This window comes from Ranitomeya imitator, chromosome 1 (genome assembly GCF_032444005.1).
Source record: "Ranitomeya imitator isolate aRanImi1 chromosome 1, aRanImi1.pri, whole genome shotgun sequence".
NCBI classification, from domain to species: Eukaryota; Metazoa; Chordata; class Amphibia; order Anura; family Dendrobatidae; genus Ranitomeya; species Ranitomeya imitator.
In genome coordinates this window covers 390,145,765-390,164,269 of record NC_091282.1, presented here as the reverse complement: position 1 = coordinate 390,164,269, position 18,505 = coordinate 390,145,765, and positions in this window count along the sequence as shown.

Here is an 18,505-nt window from a genome sequence, read left to right as displayed (position 1 = left end):
TGGCCGTGGGCGGTCATTGCCAGCTGGAAATGATGGTAGTGGTGGAGGAGCATCAGGTGGTCGTGGGAAAAGCAATATAGCACCTAAGTCTCGAGTTGTTGAGCCAGCTTCGTCGTCTGGCTACACAAGGCCTCGAATGCTCCCTTTTCTGGGAGTAAGAAAACCGCTTTTAAAGCCGGAGCAGCAAGAACAAGTTTTGGCTTTCCTTGCTGACTCTGCCTCTAGCTCTTTCGCCTCCTCTTCTGAAACTGCTAAATGTAAAAGCAGCGCGTCGTTAGTGGATGTTCATGGTCAGGGACAAATCGCTTCCTTGTCTTCTTCACCAACAACAACAGAGAAGGATGCGTCAGGCGACACAAAGGGTAACTCCATGGAGCTCTTTACACATACCGTTCCTGGGTTAGAAAGTGTAATAGTTAACAGGTCATGCCGATTACAAGTTGAATTGGACATGGAGTGCACAGATGCACAGCCACAGCCAGATTACTATGCTGTTCCTTTGACTCAGACCAGAACAATGTCCTCGCAGTGTACTGATCCAGAATCTGACCCTGATGAGACTATGGTGCCCCGTCAAGAATGCTATACCACCAGCTCACACGGTGACACAGACAAAGTTGCACAAGAGATAGAAGAGGAGGTCATAGATGACCCAGTTGTTGACCCCAATTGGCAGCCATTGGGGGAACAGGGTGCAGGAGGCAGTAGCTCTGAAGTGGAGGAGGAGGAGCAGCAGCAGGCATTAACATCGCAAAAAGTTTCATCTGCCAGGCCCGTATCTGGCCAAAAACGCCAGGCCAAAGCAGTCAGGGAATCACCAGGTTCATGGTAGGAAACACTGCATGTAGGGTACCAGCAAGAATACCATCTCCAACCCTCTCTCAGTCTGTCATGTCCACCCCCGCTAGTTCCACGATCTGCAGCTCTCCAGTCCAGCTCACCCTACATGAGACTCTCGTTAGGAAAAGGAAGTACTCATCCTCGCATCCGCGTACACAAGGTTTGAATGCCCACATTGCTAGACTAATCTCGTTAGAGATGATGCCCTACCGGTTAGTTGAAAGCAAAGCTTTCAAAGCCCTGATGGACTACGCTGTACCACGCTACGAGCTACCCAGTCGACACTTCTTTTCGAGAAAAGCCATCCCAGCCCTCCACCAGCATGTAAAAGACCGCATCATCCATGCACTCAGGCAATCTGTGAGTACAAAGGTGCACTTGACAACAGATGCATGGACCAGTAGGCATGGCCAGGGACATTACGTGTCCATCACGGCACACTGGGTTAATGTGGTGGATGCAGGGTCCACAGGGGACAGCAATATTGGGACAGTTCTGCCTAGCCCACGGTCTAGGAAACAGTTGGCTGCAGACGTTCGCCCCCCCTCCTCCTCCTCCTGCAGAAGCGAGACCTCGTCCACAGACCGCAGTCGCGCAACCACTCCATCCGCAGCTGCCACTGTTGCACACGAGGTGTCCCATTATGGGACAGCTAGTGGCAAGCATCAGCAGGCTGTATTTGCAATGAAGTGTTTGGGGGACAACAGACACACTGCGGAAGTTCTGTCTGAGTTCTTGCAGCAAGAAACTCAGTCATGGCTGGGCACTGTACATCTTGAGGCAGGCAAGGTAGTGAGTGATAACGGAAGGAATTTTATGGCTGCCATAGCCCTTTCACAACGGAAACTCATTCCTTGCCTGGCTCACACCTTAAACCTGGTGGTGCAGTGCTTCCTGAAAAGTTATCCGGGGTTACCTGACCTGCTCCTCAAAGTGCGCAGACTTTGCTCGCATATCCGCCGTTCGCCCGTGCACTCCAGACGTATGCGGCACCATCAGCGGTCTTTGAACCTTCCACAGCATCACCTAATCATCGACGTTGCAACAAGGTGGAACTCCACACTGCACATGCTTCAGAGTCTGTGCGAACAGAGGCATGCTGTTATGTATTTGTGGGAGGATACACATACACGGGCAGGCAGTTGGATGGCAGACATGGAGTTGTCAGGTGTGCAGTGGTCGAAGGTACAAGACCTGTGTCAAGTCCTTCAGTGTTTTGAGGAATGCACACGGCTGGTTAGTGCAGACAACGCCATAATAAGCATGAGCATCCCCCTAATGCGTCTGCTGATGCAAAGTTTAACGCACATAAAGGAGCAGGCATCTGCAGCCGAGGAAGAGGGAAGCCTTCATGACAGTCAGCCATTGTCTGGTCAGGGCAGTCTACAGGATGAGGTAGCGGGCGAAGAGGAGGAGGACGAGGAGGATGATGGGGATGAGTATTTTTTGAATGAGGAAGCTTCTCCGGGGCCAATAGAAACTGGTGGCTTTGCAAGGCCGGGTTCAGGCTTTTTGAGGGAGACAAGTGACGTAGATTTGCCAGAAACTGCCCCTCAACCCAGCACAAGCGCAGATTTGACAACTGGATTTTTGGCCCACATGGCGGATTATGCCTTACGTATCCTCAAAAGGGACCCACGCATTATTAAAATGATGACCGATGACGATTACTGGTTGGCCTGCCTCCTTGATCCTCGCTATAAAGGCAAATTGCAAAATATCATGCCACATGAGGACCTCGAACAAATATTAGCAACCAAACAAGCAACTCTTGTAGACCGTTTGATTCAGGCATTCCCAGCACACAGCGCCGGTGATGGTTCTCACACGAGCTGCAGGGGGCAACAGGGCAGAGGTGTTAGAGGTGCACAAATCAGAAGTGGCGTTGGATAGAGGGGTTTTCTGACCAGGTTGTGGAGTGATTTCGCAATGACCGCAGACAGGACAGGTACTGCAGCATCAATTTAAAGTGACATGAGACAACATTTGTCCAGTATTAGGGTTGAGCGACTTTTACTTTTATAGGATCGGGTCAGGTTTCACGAAACCCGACTTTTTCAAAAGTCGGGTCGAGTGAAATCGGCTGATCCTATAAAAAAGTCAGGGTCGGGGTCGGCCGAAACTCGAAACCCAATGCAGTGCATTGGGTTTCCAATGGTTCCCAGGGTCTGAAGGAGACGAAACTCTCCTTCAGGCCCTGCGATCCATATTTAAGTGTAAAATAAAGAATTAAAATAAAAAATATCGCTATACTCACCCTCGGACGCGCCCTGGTACTAACCGGGAACCTTCCTTCCTTCGAATCAGCGCTTGCAGGACCTTGCGGCTTGTGATTGGTCGCGCGACCAATCACAAGCCGCGACGTCACCGCAAGGTCCTGCAAGCGCTGATTCTTAGGAAGGAAGGCTGCCGGAAAGAAGCAGGGCGCGTCCGAGGGTGAGTATATTCCTATTAGGTATATACTCACCCTCGGATGCGCCCTGCTTCTTTCCGGCAGCCTTCCTTCCTAAGTGTTAGGAGTCGAGTTTCCTCTGCTGCACAGGGGGAATCTCGATCCGTCTCCACTGCGGTCTCCCATTCTCCTCCAGCCGCAGTGGAGCCTGCTCAGCAGGGACGTCGATCCCAGCGTCTCGCTCAGTCTGACTCTGTGAGAAGAGTTACTGCTGCTTCTCCAGCTTCTGCCTGTAAAGCCTATACTGGTCAGCAGCGAGTGGACTTCTCTGGGACTAAGTCCTTGTCTGCGCACACTGAGCATGCCCAGGGCAAGATCTCCCGTTGGAGATCGAGGGTCATGTGCTCAGACTCTGCAGCGCATTCTATTGGTCCTCTTGGCAGGTCTTGGAAGGGCAAAGTTTCTGTGGCCGCTTCCTGTCCTGCAACTATATAAACTGCGCATGACCGCACGGCCATGCGCTAGTGTACAATTTAATACGTGTGTTTGTTGTGAGTGCAAGTCGTTCTTTAAATACCCCTACCCTATTGTATGATTGTTCGCGTATGGAGTATGGCTGCTATCTAGCGCCCGACTTATCACTCAACGTGTCACACACGTGTCAAAGTCTACTGCTGTGACCGCCAGTGCGGTGCCACGAGCCAGTGTGCGCTTCCTGACCCACGTCTGGGTGCTTAGTGGTGCCTGCCAGCATGGCACAGTTCGCACTTCGGTGCCTTAATTATATATTCCTTTCACACCCAGTTGCGGTGTAGTGCCAGCAAGGGTCTAATCGGACTACAATCCCTGTTGGGGTTTAGTTCGCTGACCACTTGCTCGCGCTCTATGTGCGGTACCGCGGTCCTGTGACGCAACAGGATCGCTTTCTTCACGCTGGGTGAGGTTTAACCCACGCGTGTATACTTTTGAATACCGCCATATTGTCTGTCATTTCCTAGCAGCAGGTTTCACCTGCACGGTGGACCCCGGACTGCGAACGCATCTATATCATCTCTCTTGGTGCGTTCCGCCAGTCCTAACATTACACTAGCGCCAGGGTCTGGCTAGTGATGACAGACAAACAGCAATCTCTGTGGCATATCCAGCAGCTGGAGGGTAGGTTGGTGGCTCTCGAGAGCGCGACCTCAGCTGTGGATGTTACTGCAGTAGCTGTACAGGCTGCCAGCGTGGCTGCAGCTACTATGTCCATTGCCACCCCTGTTCCGACATTATCTCGCCTCCCGCTGCCAGAAAAATTTTCTGGTGATAGCAAGTTTTGTAGGGGATTTGTGAGTCAGTGCTCTATTCACCTCGAGCTCCTGGCTACACGTTTTCCCACAGAGCGGGCTAAGGTGGGATTTATTCTGTCTCTATTGTCGGACAGGGCGTTGGAATGGGCTACGCCGCTGTGGGAGCGTGGCGATCATGTGGTGCAGAGTGCTCCGCTGTTTCTGAGCGCTCTGAAACAGGTCTTTTTAGGACCTCAAGTCACCCATGATACTGCGCTCCAATTGCTGGCATTAACTCAGGGTGAGTCCTTGGTCAGTCATTTTGCCGTCCAATTCCGCACCTTAGCATCTGAGCTGGATTGGTCGGATAAAGCTCTTATCCCCATATTTTGGAGGGGCTTGGCTGACCACGTAAAGGACGCTCTGGCCACTAGGGAGATTCCTGCCACACTGGAGGAGTTAATAACTGTCTCCACTCGAATTGACCTCCGTTTTAACCAGCGGAGGTTAGAGCGAGCCCAGTGTAGGCAGAGGTTTCGGCTGGCTCCTACTTTCGCCAAACCTCTGGAATTTCCGGTCCTGGTTCCTGAGTCACATAAGGCCAGGGAAGTGTCACAAGCAGGATCTAAGTCCCGGACCGCTTGTGCACTCAGGGTCTGTCATGTTTGCCAGCAGTCAGGACATCTAGCCTCCAGATGTCCCCGGCGGTCGAGGAAACGTCAGCGTCTAGTGGTAGTAGGTGGAGGTACACTAAACACAGCGACGTTTGCCTCTAAGTTGTCCTTTAAGGGGACAATTACTATTGGCTCATTCTCCCACTTGGTAGAGCTCTGCGTGGATTCTGGGGCGGAGGGCAATTTTATGTCTTCTGCCTTTGCCCAACGTCACGCAATACCCCTGGTTATGCTTGCTCAACCAGTAACGGTGCGAGTGGTGAATGGGTCGACATTGCCCTCACAGATAACACACCAGACCATCCCTTTTACTCTGTCCATGTCGCCATCTCATCAGGAGATAATTTCTCTGTTCGTCATTCCAGAAGGAATTGATGAGGTCCTGTTGGGAATACCTTGGCTACGGTACCACTCTCCTCATATCGAGTGGTCCTCAGGCAGAATTCTGGGTTGGGGTGAATCTTGTGGGGGTAGGTGTCAGAGGGAGTGCGTTCAGGTTGCTACTACTGAGGTACCCGCAGATCTATCCTCTCTCCCCAAGCAGTATTGGTCTTATGCAGACGTGTTCTCCAAAAAGGCGGCGGAGGTCCTTCCGCCTCATCGCCCCTATGACTGTCCTATTGATCTCTTGCCTGGTGCTGAGCCTCCCCGGGGTCGAGTTTATCCGCTATCTCTCCCGGAGACGGAGGCAATGTCACAGTACATCCAGGAAAATCTGGCAAGAGGATTCATTAGGAAGTCAGTGTCACCTGCTGGGGCAGGGTTCTTCTTCGTGCAGAAGAAGAATGGGGAATTGCGCCCATGCATAGACTACAGGGGTCTTAACGCCATCACCGTTAAGAATAAGTATCCTTTGCCCTTGATATCTGAGTTATTCGATAGACTTCGGGGAGCAAGGGTATTTACTAAATTAGATTTGCGGGGTGCTTACAACCTGATTCGCATCCGTGAGGGGGACGAATGGAAGACGGCCTTTAACACCAGGGATGGGCACTATGAATATCTGGTGATGCCCTTCGGGCTCTGTAATGCCCCAGCCGTTTTCCAAGACTTTGTGAACGATATCTTCCGGGATATGCTTTCCACCTCGGTCGTAGTCTATCTGGATGATATTCTTATCTACTCTCCAGATATTGACTCCCACCGGAGAGATGTTTGCAAAGTCTTCGACCTCCTACGGGCAAACTCCCTCTATGCCAAATTGGAGAAGTGTATGTTTGAGCAGGAGTCTTTACCTTTCCTGGGCTACATCATCTCGGCCCAGGGATTGGCTATGGATCCTGCCAAACTACAGGCAGTGATGGACTGGCAGGAACCCCATTCTCTGAAAGCGGTGCAGCGCTTTATGGGGTTCATAAATTACTATCGTCAGTTCATCCCCCACTTCTCAACCCTGGTAGCTCCCTTGGTATCCCTCACCAAGAAGGGAGCGAATCCTAAATCGTGGTCCGAAGAGGTCTCCAAGGCCTTCACTTCTATTAAGTCCCACTTTGCTAGCGCTCCCATCTTACATCGTCCCGAGGTGGATAAGCCATTCCTAATGGAGGTGGATGCCTCTTCCGTTGGTGCAGGAGCAGTCCTCTATCAAAAGGATGCTCAAGGTCGGAAGCATCCATGCTTCTTCTTCTGAAAAACCTTCTCACCAGTGGAGAGAAATTACTCCATCGGGGATAGGGAGTTGCTGGCAATGAAGTTGGCCTTTTCGGAATGGAGACATCTCTTGGAGGGTGCTCGGTTCCCATTCCAAGTCTACACGGACCACAAGAATTTGGTCTATTTACAGACAGCCCAGCGGCTGAATTCTCGTCAGGCCAGATGGTCATTGTTTTTCTCCCGGTTCCACTTCACTCTACATTATCTCGCCGGGGAGAAGAACATTCGTGCTGACGCTCTCTCTCGCTCCCTGGTGTCTACTGTGGAGGAGGAGGACGAGCCTCGGCTCATTGTCCCTTCAAAGAGTCTGAGAACCGTAGCTCCGGTTTCGCTTGAGTCTGTGCCTCCGGGCAAGACTTTTGTCCCCATCAATTTGCATCCGGAGGTTCTCTTGTGGGCTCATTCGTCCAGAATGGGTGGACACTTTGGGGCAAAGAGGACATCTGAGTTGTTGGCGAGAATGTATTGGTGGCCACATATGGTTCGTGACGTTGGAGACTACGTTCGGGCATGTGTCTCTTGTGCCAAAAATAAGTCTCTCCGTCAACGGCCAGCTGGGTTGTTATACCCTCTGCCGGTGGCAGACAGGCCCTGGGAGATGGTCGGGATGGACTTTGTGGTGGGTTTGCCCAAGTCACGTGGCTGTACTGTCATTTGGGTTATCACCGACCATTTTTCTAAAATGTTGCATTTGGTGCCGCTTCCCCGGCTACCTTCTGCACGGGCCTTAGCAGCATTGTTTGTTAAACACATCTTCCGTCTTCACGGTATGCCAGACAAAATTGTCAGTGACCGGGGTCCCCAGTTTGCGTCTCGGTTCTGGAGAGAGCTTTGTCGCCTTCTCAGTATCGAGTTGAATCTCTCTTCGGCATATCATCCCGAGACGAATGGGTTGGTGGAGAGAGCCAACCAGACCTTGGTCACATATCTGCGACATTTTGTCTCTGCTAAACAAGATGACTGGGCATCTTTGCTACCGTGGGCGGAGTTTGCTCTTAACAATGCTGTAGCTGACTCCACTGGACAGACCCCATTCCTCCTTAACTGTGGTCAGCATCCGCGGGTACCTGTGCCCATGCCCGTGTCTTCCGCCGATTCCAGGGTGGCAGACTGGGCTGTGGAGGCACGGGACATTTGGGATCGCACTCAGGATGCCATTCGGGCTTCCAAGGAGAGAATGAGGTCCTCCGCCGATGTTCATCGGCGCCCCGCTCCGACCTTTGCTCCTGGCGACTTGGTGTGGCTCTCCGCCCGTAACATCAGGCTGCGAGTTGAGTCCACTAAGTTTGCGCCTCGCTACTTGGGTCCCTTCAAGGTTCTCGAACAGGTTAATCCTGTGGTCTACCGCCTGGCTCTTCCTCCACGCTTGGGTATCACCGACACCTTTCATGTGTCCCTCTTGAAACCCGTATACATGTCCCAGTTTTCCGAGTCATCTGCCGGGACATCGGGTTCGTCTACGGACGATTACGAGGTGAACGCTATTTTGGGGTGTAAGGTGGTACGCGGCAAAAAGTTCTATCTGGTGGATTGGAAGGGTTATGGTCCAGAGAACAGGTCATGGGAGCCTGCTGAAAACATTCGGGCCCCACAGCTCATTGCTGCCTTCGAACGTAGCGAGGCCCAAGGAGGGGGGGGTAATGTTAGGAGTCGAGTTTCCTCTGCTGCACAGGGGGAATCTCGATCCGTCTCCGCTGCGGTCTCCCATTCTCCTCCAGCCACAGTGGAGCCTGCTCAGCAGGGACGTCGATCCCAGCGTCTCGCTCAGTCTGACTCTGTGAGAAGAGTTACTGCTGCTTTTCCAGCTTCTGCCTGTAAAGCCTATACTGGTCAGCAGCGAGTGGACTTCTCTGGGACTAAGTCCTTGTCTGCGCACACTGAGCATGCCCAGGGCAAGATCTCCCGTTGGAGATCGGGGGTCATGTGCTCAGACTCTGCAGCGCATTCTATTGGTCCTCTTGGCAGGTCTTGGAAGGGCAAAGTTTCTGTGGCCGCTTCCTGTCCTGCAACTATATAAACTGTGCATGACCGCACGGCCATGCGCTAGTGTACAATTTAATACGTGTGTTTGTTGTGAGTGCAAGTCGTTCTTTAAATACCCCTACCCTATTGTATGATTGTTCGCGTATGGAGTATGGCTGCTATCTAGCGCCCGACTTATCACTCAACGTGTCACACACGTGTCACACACGTGTCAGCGTCTACTGCTGTGACCGCCAGTGCGGTGCCACGCGCCAGTGTGCGCTTCCTGACCCACGTCTGGGTGCTTAGTGGTGCCTGCCAGCACGGCACAGTTCGCACTTCGGTGCCTTAATTATATATTCCTTTCACACCCAGTTGCGGTGTAGTGCCAGCAAGGGTCTAATCGGACTACAATCCCTGTTGGGGTTTAGTTCGCTGACCACTTGCTCGCGCTCTATGTGCGGTACCGCGGTCCTGTGATGCAACAGGATCGCTTTCTTCACGCTGGGTGAGGTTTAACCCACGCGTGTATACTTTTGAATACCGCCATATTGTCTGTCATTTCCTAGCAGCAGGTTTCACCTGCACGGTGGGCCCCGGACTGCGAACGCATCTATATCATCTCTCTTGGTGCGTTCCGCCAGTCCTAACACTAAGAATCAGCGCTTGCAGGACCTTGCGGTGACGTCGCGGCTTGTGATTGGTCGCGCGAGCGGTCACATGGGCGGTCACGCGACCAATCACAAGCCGCGACGTCACCGCAAGGTCCTGCAAGCGCTGATTCGAAGGAAGAAAGGCTGCCGGTTAGTACCAGGGCGCGTCAGAGGGTAAGTATAGCAATATTTTTTATTTTAATTCTTTATTTTACACTTAAATATGGATTCCGATACCGATTTCCGATATTGCAAACATATCAGAACTCGGGATTGGAATTCCAATACCAGATTCAGAAGATCGCCGACTTCATGGCCGACCTCAAACAGGGGTCGGGTCGGGTTTCATGAAACCCGACTTTGTCAAAAGTTGGCGACTTCTGAAAATGGCCGACCCATTTCGCTCAACCCTATCCAGTATGGTTACTAACTATTTTTCATCCCTTATCGATATTCTCCCTCAACCGTCATTCCCATTTGATTACTGGGCATCCAAAATAGACACCTGGCCTGAATTGGCAGAATATGCATTGCAGGAGCTTGCTTGCCCAGCAGCTAGTGTGCTATCAGAAAGAGTATTCAGTGCTGCTGGTTCAATATTGACCGAAAAAAGGACTCGTTGGCTACCCAAAATGTTGATGATCTAACCTTCATTAAAATGAACCACTCATGGATTTCGAAATATTTTGCCCCACCTTTCCCGGCTGACACCTAGCTTTCCTATGAAAAGGTCTTGCTTGTGGATGGGTCTTACTGACTGTTCCAATCTCTTAATTTGCAGCAGCTGTTTGTCCAGCATACGACATGTTTACACCACCCTAAATGGGCTAACTCCCCCCACGGGGCCGTGGTCTCGCCACTTGGCGCAAGCACCCGTGAGAGTGCCGTTTGCCTGAAGATGTGGGTGTGCCCGCTTTTGGTCGACGGCACTGCCACTGGGTCCCTCATAGTACAATAAATTGTCTCTGGCGGTGGTGGCGCGCACCCAACATCAGGCACACCGTTGTAACATGAGGGGCCCTTGGCCTGTACCTCCGGCCACAAGTGTCCCCCTCCAGCTCAAACAGTGCTCTACCACTTGCAAAATTATCTCTCACAGCTCCACCAATTTTTAGTCTATGCGCTGACATCCTTCAATGCCTGGCACTGACAATACCAATTTGTTGACATGTATGATGCTAGTTAAAATAGTCAGGGTCAGTGTCCTATATTGACACCAGTAAATACTTAGCGCCAAATTACTATCTCTGAAACTCAGCAGAGGAGCCCACCCCTGTACCTAAGTATGTCACCCTTTTCTGGGGGGTTTGTTGTTTTGCGAGACATTAACATCTATTTCTTTTTTGGGAGTACTAACTGTGTCAGACACTCCTTCCAATCGTCCTCTGCTGACCAAACCAATGCTGCCTGTGTACCCCTGCCACATAATCGAAGGTGCTTTGAGCCTATTTTTTTTAATTTCAGGCCTACTAAGTCTGTCTGCGGTCGCTCCTTCAAATTGTCCTCCGCTGACCACACCAATGCTGCCTGTCTACCCCTGCAACCTAGTTAAAAGTTCATAGAGCCTACTTTTTTAATTTTAGGCCTGCTAAGTCTGTCTGCGGTCCCTCCTTCCAATAGTCCTCCGCTGACCACACCAATGCTGCCTATGTACAAATATGAAAAAAGAAGAACTGCGGCAGCACTCACCAGATAGCGTAGATCAAACCTTTATTGAAGGTAAAAAATCCATCATGATGTGTTCACGGCTCGGGGGAGTGCGGACATAGTGGAAGTGAGCAGGGGAAGACCTATGTCCCTCCTTCCAATAGTCCTCAACTGACCACACCAATACTGCCTGTGTACCCCTGGAACCTAATTAAAAGTGCATAGAGCCTCCATTTTTTAATTTAGGCCTAATAGGTCTGTCTGCGGTCCCTCCTTCCAATTGTCCTCCACTGACCACACCAATGCTGACAGTGTACCCATGTAACCTTTTTTAAACCTGCTTTGAGCCAAATTTGAGGTGTAAGGCCTACTAGCAGTGTCTGTCTGTGCCACTCTATACAGCTGTCCTCTTAAAAAAAATGACCTGCAATTGTCAGGTTTTCAGCCTATCGGAATTTTAAAACTGCAGTGGGGCTACTAGTTTGGTTGGGGCCTACTAACGGTGTATGCCGATCCTTGCTGTTCTCCTGGTTTCCTGTCCTGAACTTCCATTTTCAGGCTCTCGTGAAGTAGTTGTTAATATTACACTGCATTTGGCCTACTAGTGTGGTTGGGGGCTACTAACGGTGTATGCCGCTCCGTGCTGTTCTCCTGGTTTCCTGTCCTGAACTTCCATTTTCAGGCTCTCGTGAAGTAGTTGTTAATATTACACTGCATTTGGCCTACTAGTGTGGTAGGGGCCTACTAACGGTGTATGCCGCTCCTTGCTGTTCTCCTGGTTTCCTGTCCTGAACTTCAATTTTTAGGCTCTCGTGAAGTAGTTGTTAATATTACACTGCATTTGGCCTACTAGTTGGGTTGGGGCCTACTAACGGTGTATGCCGCTCCTTGCTGTTCTCCTGGTTTCCTGTCCTGAACTTCCATTTTCAGGCTCTCGTGAAGTAGTTGTTAATATTACACTGCATTTGGCCTACTAGTGTGGTTGGGGCCTACTAACGGTGTATGCCGTTCCTTGCTGTTCTCCTGGTTTCCTGTCCAGAACTTCCATTTTCAGGCTCTCGTGAAGTAGTTGTTAATAATACACTGGCCTACTAGTGTGGTTGTGGCCTACTAATGGTGTATGCTGCTCCTTGCTTTTCTCCTGGTTTCCTGTCCTGAACTTCCATTTTAAGGCTCTCGTGAAGTAGTTGTTAATATTACACTGCATTTGGCCTACTAGTTGGGTTGGGGCCTACTAACGGTGTATGCCGCTCATTGCTGTTCTCCTGGTTTAGTAACATAGTTAGTAAGGCCGAAAAAAGACATTTGTCCATCCAGTTCAGCCTATATTCCATCATAATAAATACCCAGATCTACGTCCTTCTACAGAACCTAATAATTGTCTGATACAATATTGTTCTGCTCCAGGAAGACATCCAGGCCTCTCTTGAACCCCTCGACTGAGTTCGCCATCACCACCTCCTCAGGCAAGCAATTCCAGATTCTCACTGCCCTAACAGTAAAGAATCCTCTTCTATGTTGGTGGAAAAACCTTCTCTCCTCCAGACGCAAAGAATGCCCCCTTGTGCCCGTCACCTTCCTTGGTATAAACAGATCCTCAGCGAGATATTTGTATTGTCCCCTTATATACTTATACATGGTTATTAGATCGCCCCTCAGTCGTCTTTTTTCTAGACTAAATAATCCTAATTTCGCTAATCTATCTGGGTATTGTAGTTCTCCCATCCCCTTTATTAATTTTGTTGCCCTCCTTTGTACTCTCTCTAGTTCCATTATATCCTTCCTGAGCACCGGTGCCCAAAACTGGACACAGTACTCCATGTGCGGTCTAACTAGGGATTTGTACAGAGGCAGTATAATGCTCTCATCATGTGTATCCAGACCTCTTTTAATGCACCCCATGATCCTGTTTGCCTTGGCAGCTGCTGCCTGGCACTGGCTGCTCCAGGTAAGTTTATCATTAACTAGGATCCCCAAGTCCTTCTCCCTGTCAGATTTACCCAGTGGTTTCCCGTTCAGTGTGTAATGGTGATATTGATTCCCTCTTCCCATGTGTATAACCTTACATTTATCATTGTTAAACCTCATCTGCCACCTTTCAGCCCAAGTTTCCAACTTATCCAGATCCATCTGTAGCAGAATACTATCTTCTCTTGTATTAACTGCTTTACATAGTTTTGTATCATCTGCAAATATCGATATTTTACTGTGTAAACCTTCTACCAGATCATTAATGAATATGTTGAAGAGAACAGGTCCCAATACTGACCCCTGCGGTACCCCACTGGTCACAGCGACCCAGTTAGAGACTATACCATTTATAACCACCCTCTGCTTTCTATCACTAAGCCAGTTACTAACCCATTTACACACATTTTCCCCCAGACCAAGCATTCTCATTTTGTGTACCAACCTCTTGTGCGGCACGGTATCAAACGCTTTGGAAAAATCGAGATATACCACGTCCAATGACTCACCGCGGTCCAGTCTATAGCTTACCTCTTCATAAAAACTGATTAGATTGGTTTGACAGGAGCGATTTCTCATAAACCCATGCTGATATGGAGTTAAACAGTTATTCTCATTGAGATAATCCAGAATAACATCCCTCAGAAACCCTTCAAATATTTTACCAACAATAGAGGTTAGACTTACTGGCCTATAATTTCCAGGTTCACTTTTAGAGCCCTTTTTGAATATTGGCACCACATTTGCTATGCGCCAGTCCTGCGGAACAGACCCTGTCGCTATAGAGTCACTAAAAATAAGAAATAATGGTTTATCTATTACATTACTTAGTTCTCTTAGTACTCGTGGGTGTATGCCATCCGGACCCGGAGATTTATCTATTTTAATCTTATTTAGCCGGTTTCGCACCTCTTCTTGGGTTAGATTGGTGACCCTTAATATAGGGTTTTCATTGTTTTTTGGGATTTCACCTAGCATTTCATTTTCCACCGTGAATACCGTGGAGAAGAAGGTGTTTAATATGTTAGCTTTTTCCTCGTCATCTACAACCATTCTTTCCTCACTATTTTTTAAGGGGCCTACATTTTCAGTTTTTATTCTTTTACTATTGATATAGTTGAAGAACAGTTTGGGATTAGTTTTACTCTCCTTAGCAATGTGCTTCTCTGTTTCTTTTTTGGCAGCTTTAATTAGTTTTTTAGATAAAGTATTTTTCTCCCTATAGTTTTTTAGAGCTTCAATGGTGCCATCCTGCTTTAGTAGTGCAAATGCTTTCTTTTTACTGTTAATTGCCTGTCTTACTTCTTTGTTTAGCCACATTGGGTTTTTCCTATTTCTAGTCCTTTTATTCCCACAAGGTATAAACCGCTTACACTGCCTATTTAGGATGTTCTTAAACATTTCCCATTTATTATCTGTATTCTCATTTCTGAGGATATTGTCCCAGTCTACCAGATTAAGGGCATCTCTAAGCTGTTCAAACTTTGCCTTCCTAAAGTTCAATGTTTTTGTGACTCCCTGACAAGTCCCCCTAGTGAAAGACAGGTGAAACTGTACAATATTGTGGTCGCTATTTCCTAGATGCCCAACCACCTGCAGATTTGTTATTCTGTCAGGTCTATTAGATAGTATTAGGTCTAAAAGTGCTGCTCCTCTGGTTGGATTCTGCACCAATTGTGAAAGATAATTTTTCTTGGTTATTAGCAGAAACCTGTTGCCTTTATGGGTTTCACAGGTTTCTGTTTCCCAGTTAATATCCGGGTAGTTAAAGTCCCCCATAACCAGGACCTCATTATGGGTTGCAGCTTCATCTATCTGCTTTAGAAGTAGACTTTCCATGCTTTCTGTTATATTTGGGGGTTTGTAACAGACCCCAATGAGAATTTTGTTACCATTTTTCCCTCCATGAATTTCAACCCATATGGACTCGACATCCTCATTCCCTTCGCTAATATCCTCCCTTAAAGTGGACTTTAGACAAGACTTTACATAGAGACAAACCCCTCCTCCTCTCCGATTTTTACGATCCTTTCTAAACAGACTGTAACCCTGTAAGTTAACTGCCCAGTCATAGCTTTCATCTAACCATGTCTCGGTTATTCCCACTATGTCAAAGTTACCTGTAGATATTTCTGCTTCTAGTTCTTCCATCTTGTTTGTCAGGCTTCTGGCGTTTGCGAGCATGCAGTTTAGAGGATTTTGTTTTGTTCCAATCTCCTCACTGTGGATTGTTTTAGAAATGTTCTTACCTCCCTTCTGAGTATGTTTTCCTGGGTCGTCTTTGTTCGAGTCTAATGTTTTTCTTCCCGTCCCCTCTTCTTCTAGTTTAACGCCCTCCTGATGAGTGTAGCGAGTCTTCTGGCGAATGTGTGTTTCCCAGGTTTGTTGAGGTGTAGTCCGTCTCTGGCGAGGAGTCCATCATACCAGTAATTCACACCGTTTTTCCTGTCCTGAACTTCCATTTTCAGGCTCTCGTTAAGTAGTTGTTGATATTACACTGCATTTTGCCTACAAGTTGGGTCTGGGTTGTAGGGACAGTGTCTGCCGCTCCAAGGTGTTCTCCAGGGTGCCTCTCCCTAGCTTCTATCTTCAAGCTCTTGTTAAGTAGTGGTTGAAACAACACTGCATTAGGCCTACAAGTTGGGTCTGGGTTGAAGGGACGGTGTCTGCCGCTCCAAGGTGTTCTCCAGGGTACCTCTCCCTATCTTCTATCTTTAAGCTCTTGTTAAGTAGTTGTTGAAACAACACTGCATTTGGCCTACAAGTTGGGTCTGGGTTGTAGAGACGGTGTCTGCCGCTCCAAGGCATTCTCCAGGTTGCTTTTCCCTAGCTTCTATCTTCAGGCTCTCGTTAAATTGTTTTTAATATAACACTGCATTTGGCCTACTTGTTTTTTTGGCCCTACTAACGGTGTCTGCAGCTCCTTGATGTTCTCCTCCACTGAACAAACCAGTGCCGCCTGTTTACTTCTGTTAACAATTTTGAACTGCATTTAGCCTACTTACTGATTTGGGCCTACTCACTGTGTAAGCCTCTCATTACAGTTGTACTCCACTGAACAAAGCAATGCCCCCTGGTTAGTCCTGTTACCAATTTTGAACTGCATTTAGCCCACTTTATTATTTGGGCTTATATCTGTGTTTCCTCCTCATCCTGCCCATTGCCCAGCCAGTGATAGATGAGTCTGCTGGTACATTGACTCAGAGCGCTACATTCCCAGTGCACGCTACACAGCCAGAATGGGACCCTGCTGAAAGTCAGGTTCCCCTTCCCGCATACCATACCACCTTACACAGGGACAAAGAGGAAGGTGCAGATGAAAGTGCAGGTTCCTTCATCAGGTGGGGGGGAATACTTGTTGGTGACGTCACTGGCACAGGGCCCCTCATAGTACGCAAAAGTGTCGCTGCCGTGGGAGGCGCCCCCACCGTGCAAACACACCGCCGTACTTTGAGGGGCCCTGTGCCAGTGCCATTGCCAACCAGTGGGCCCCCCCTGCTTGCTCAGGATCACATCACTTGCAAAGTTGAAATACTTACATCTCCCTGCTCCACTGCCGTGACGTGGTCCACATTTCCTGGGCCCACTAAATACTTGAACCAGCCCTACCCCCCACAACTTTAGCCAAATGACCCCCAATTTCCAATGCCTAACTATTATTATAAGGTAAATTAAGATTGACAAGCTTCAGTGACAAGAATGGATGTTTTTGCCATTAAAATGGGCACTGTAGGTGTTTTCCTGGCCTCCACACACTGCCGACTATGCTTCCCCATTGACGTGCATTGGGTTTCGTGTTTCGGTCGATCCCCGACTTTTTGCGATAATCGCCCGATTTCACTCAACTCAACTTTTGAGATAGACCCTAAAAAACTAAAAGTCGCTCAACCCTACTGACTACCACTGTACAAGGTATGAAAATCTATAAAATATCATAGCTGAATGGCATTTTGGGGAAGCATGGGCAGAAATGTAAAATTGTTTACCTGCTCTCTGATGATAGCTGGGTGTCTATTGAAGACCTTTGTGCATGTCATTACAGAGTTCCTGAGACCAGGCATCAAAAGAGACCATGATTTTTGCTACATACAGTGATGCCTTGGCATCGCTGTATACAGCAGAAGTGATCAGAAGATCGCAGCTCCAAAGTAAAAAAAAGTTGAAAAATAAATTTTTAAAAAGTTATGGGCCTCGGAAAATGGTGAAACAACACTCCAATCTATTTTTTGGAAAGATATGTTTAGTATCACTGTAATTGTATTGATGAGCAGAATGAGCAAGATAATTTTTACCACAAAATATACACCGTAAAAACAGTTTCCAAAAAACAATGTCAGAACTGTGTTTTTTCACAATTTCTACCAACTTGAATTTTTTTCCCATTTCCCAACTCCTTCACTATCCTTGCCCTCGATGTGCACATCTTCTTCCTGCTCCCCAGGTCTGCACACTCCTGGCAGATCCCTGGGTACTCTTAAAGGGACAGCACATCATCCTAAAATGTCCCAGCAAATGACAATTATTATTTCAAGTACCTCCACCTGTTGGGAGGTGCCTGAGCAATATTTTAGTTAGTTGTCTGCATGCTTGCTAGTTCTCAGGTCCGCAGTGCTTGCATCTCAGTATAACTGTCCTATCTGTATCTCTGTATACTGCATTGATTTTCCATGGTATGCACTGACTTTACCCAGCTCTCCCTGGCTTCTGAATGTCTCTGTATACTGCATTGATTTTCCATGGTATGCACTGACTTTACCCAGCTCTCCCTGGCTTCTGAATGTCTCTGTATACTGCATTGATTTTTCATGGTATGCACTGATTTTACCCAGCTCTCCCTGGCTTCTGAATGTCTCTGTATACTGCATTGATTTTCCATGGTATGCACTGACTTTACCCAGCTCTCCCTGGCTTCTGAATGTCTCTGTATACTGCATTGATTTTCCATGGTATGCACTGACTTTACCGAGCTCTCCCTGGCTTCTGAATGTCTCTGTATACTGCATTGATTTTCCATGGTATGCACTGACTTTACCCAGCTCTCCCTGGCTTCTGAATGTCTCTGTATACTGCATTGATTTTCCATGGTATGCACTGACTTTACCCAGCTCTCCCTGGCTTCTGAATGTCTCTGTATACTGCATTGATTTTCCATGGTATGCACTGACTTTACCCAGCTCTCCCTGGCTTCTGAATGTCTCTGTATACTGCATTGATTTTCCATGGTATGCACTGACTTTACCCAGCTCTCCCTGGCTTCTGAATGTCTCTGTATACTGCATTGATTTTCCATGGTATGCACTGACTTTGCCCAGCTCTCCCTGGCTTCTGAATGTCTCTGTATATTGCACTGGCATTTCTATGCTTCCCCTGGATCTGAGTGTCTTGGTGCAGCACATATAATCCTTTTAGTATGCTTTCTTACCTATCAGCTTGTTTTCCATGACCTGT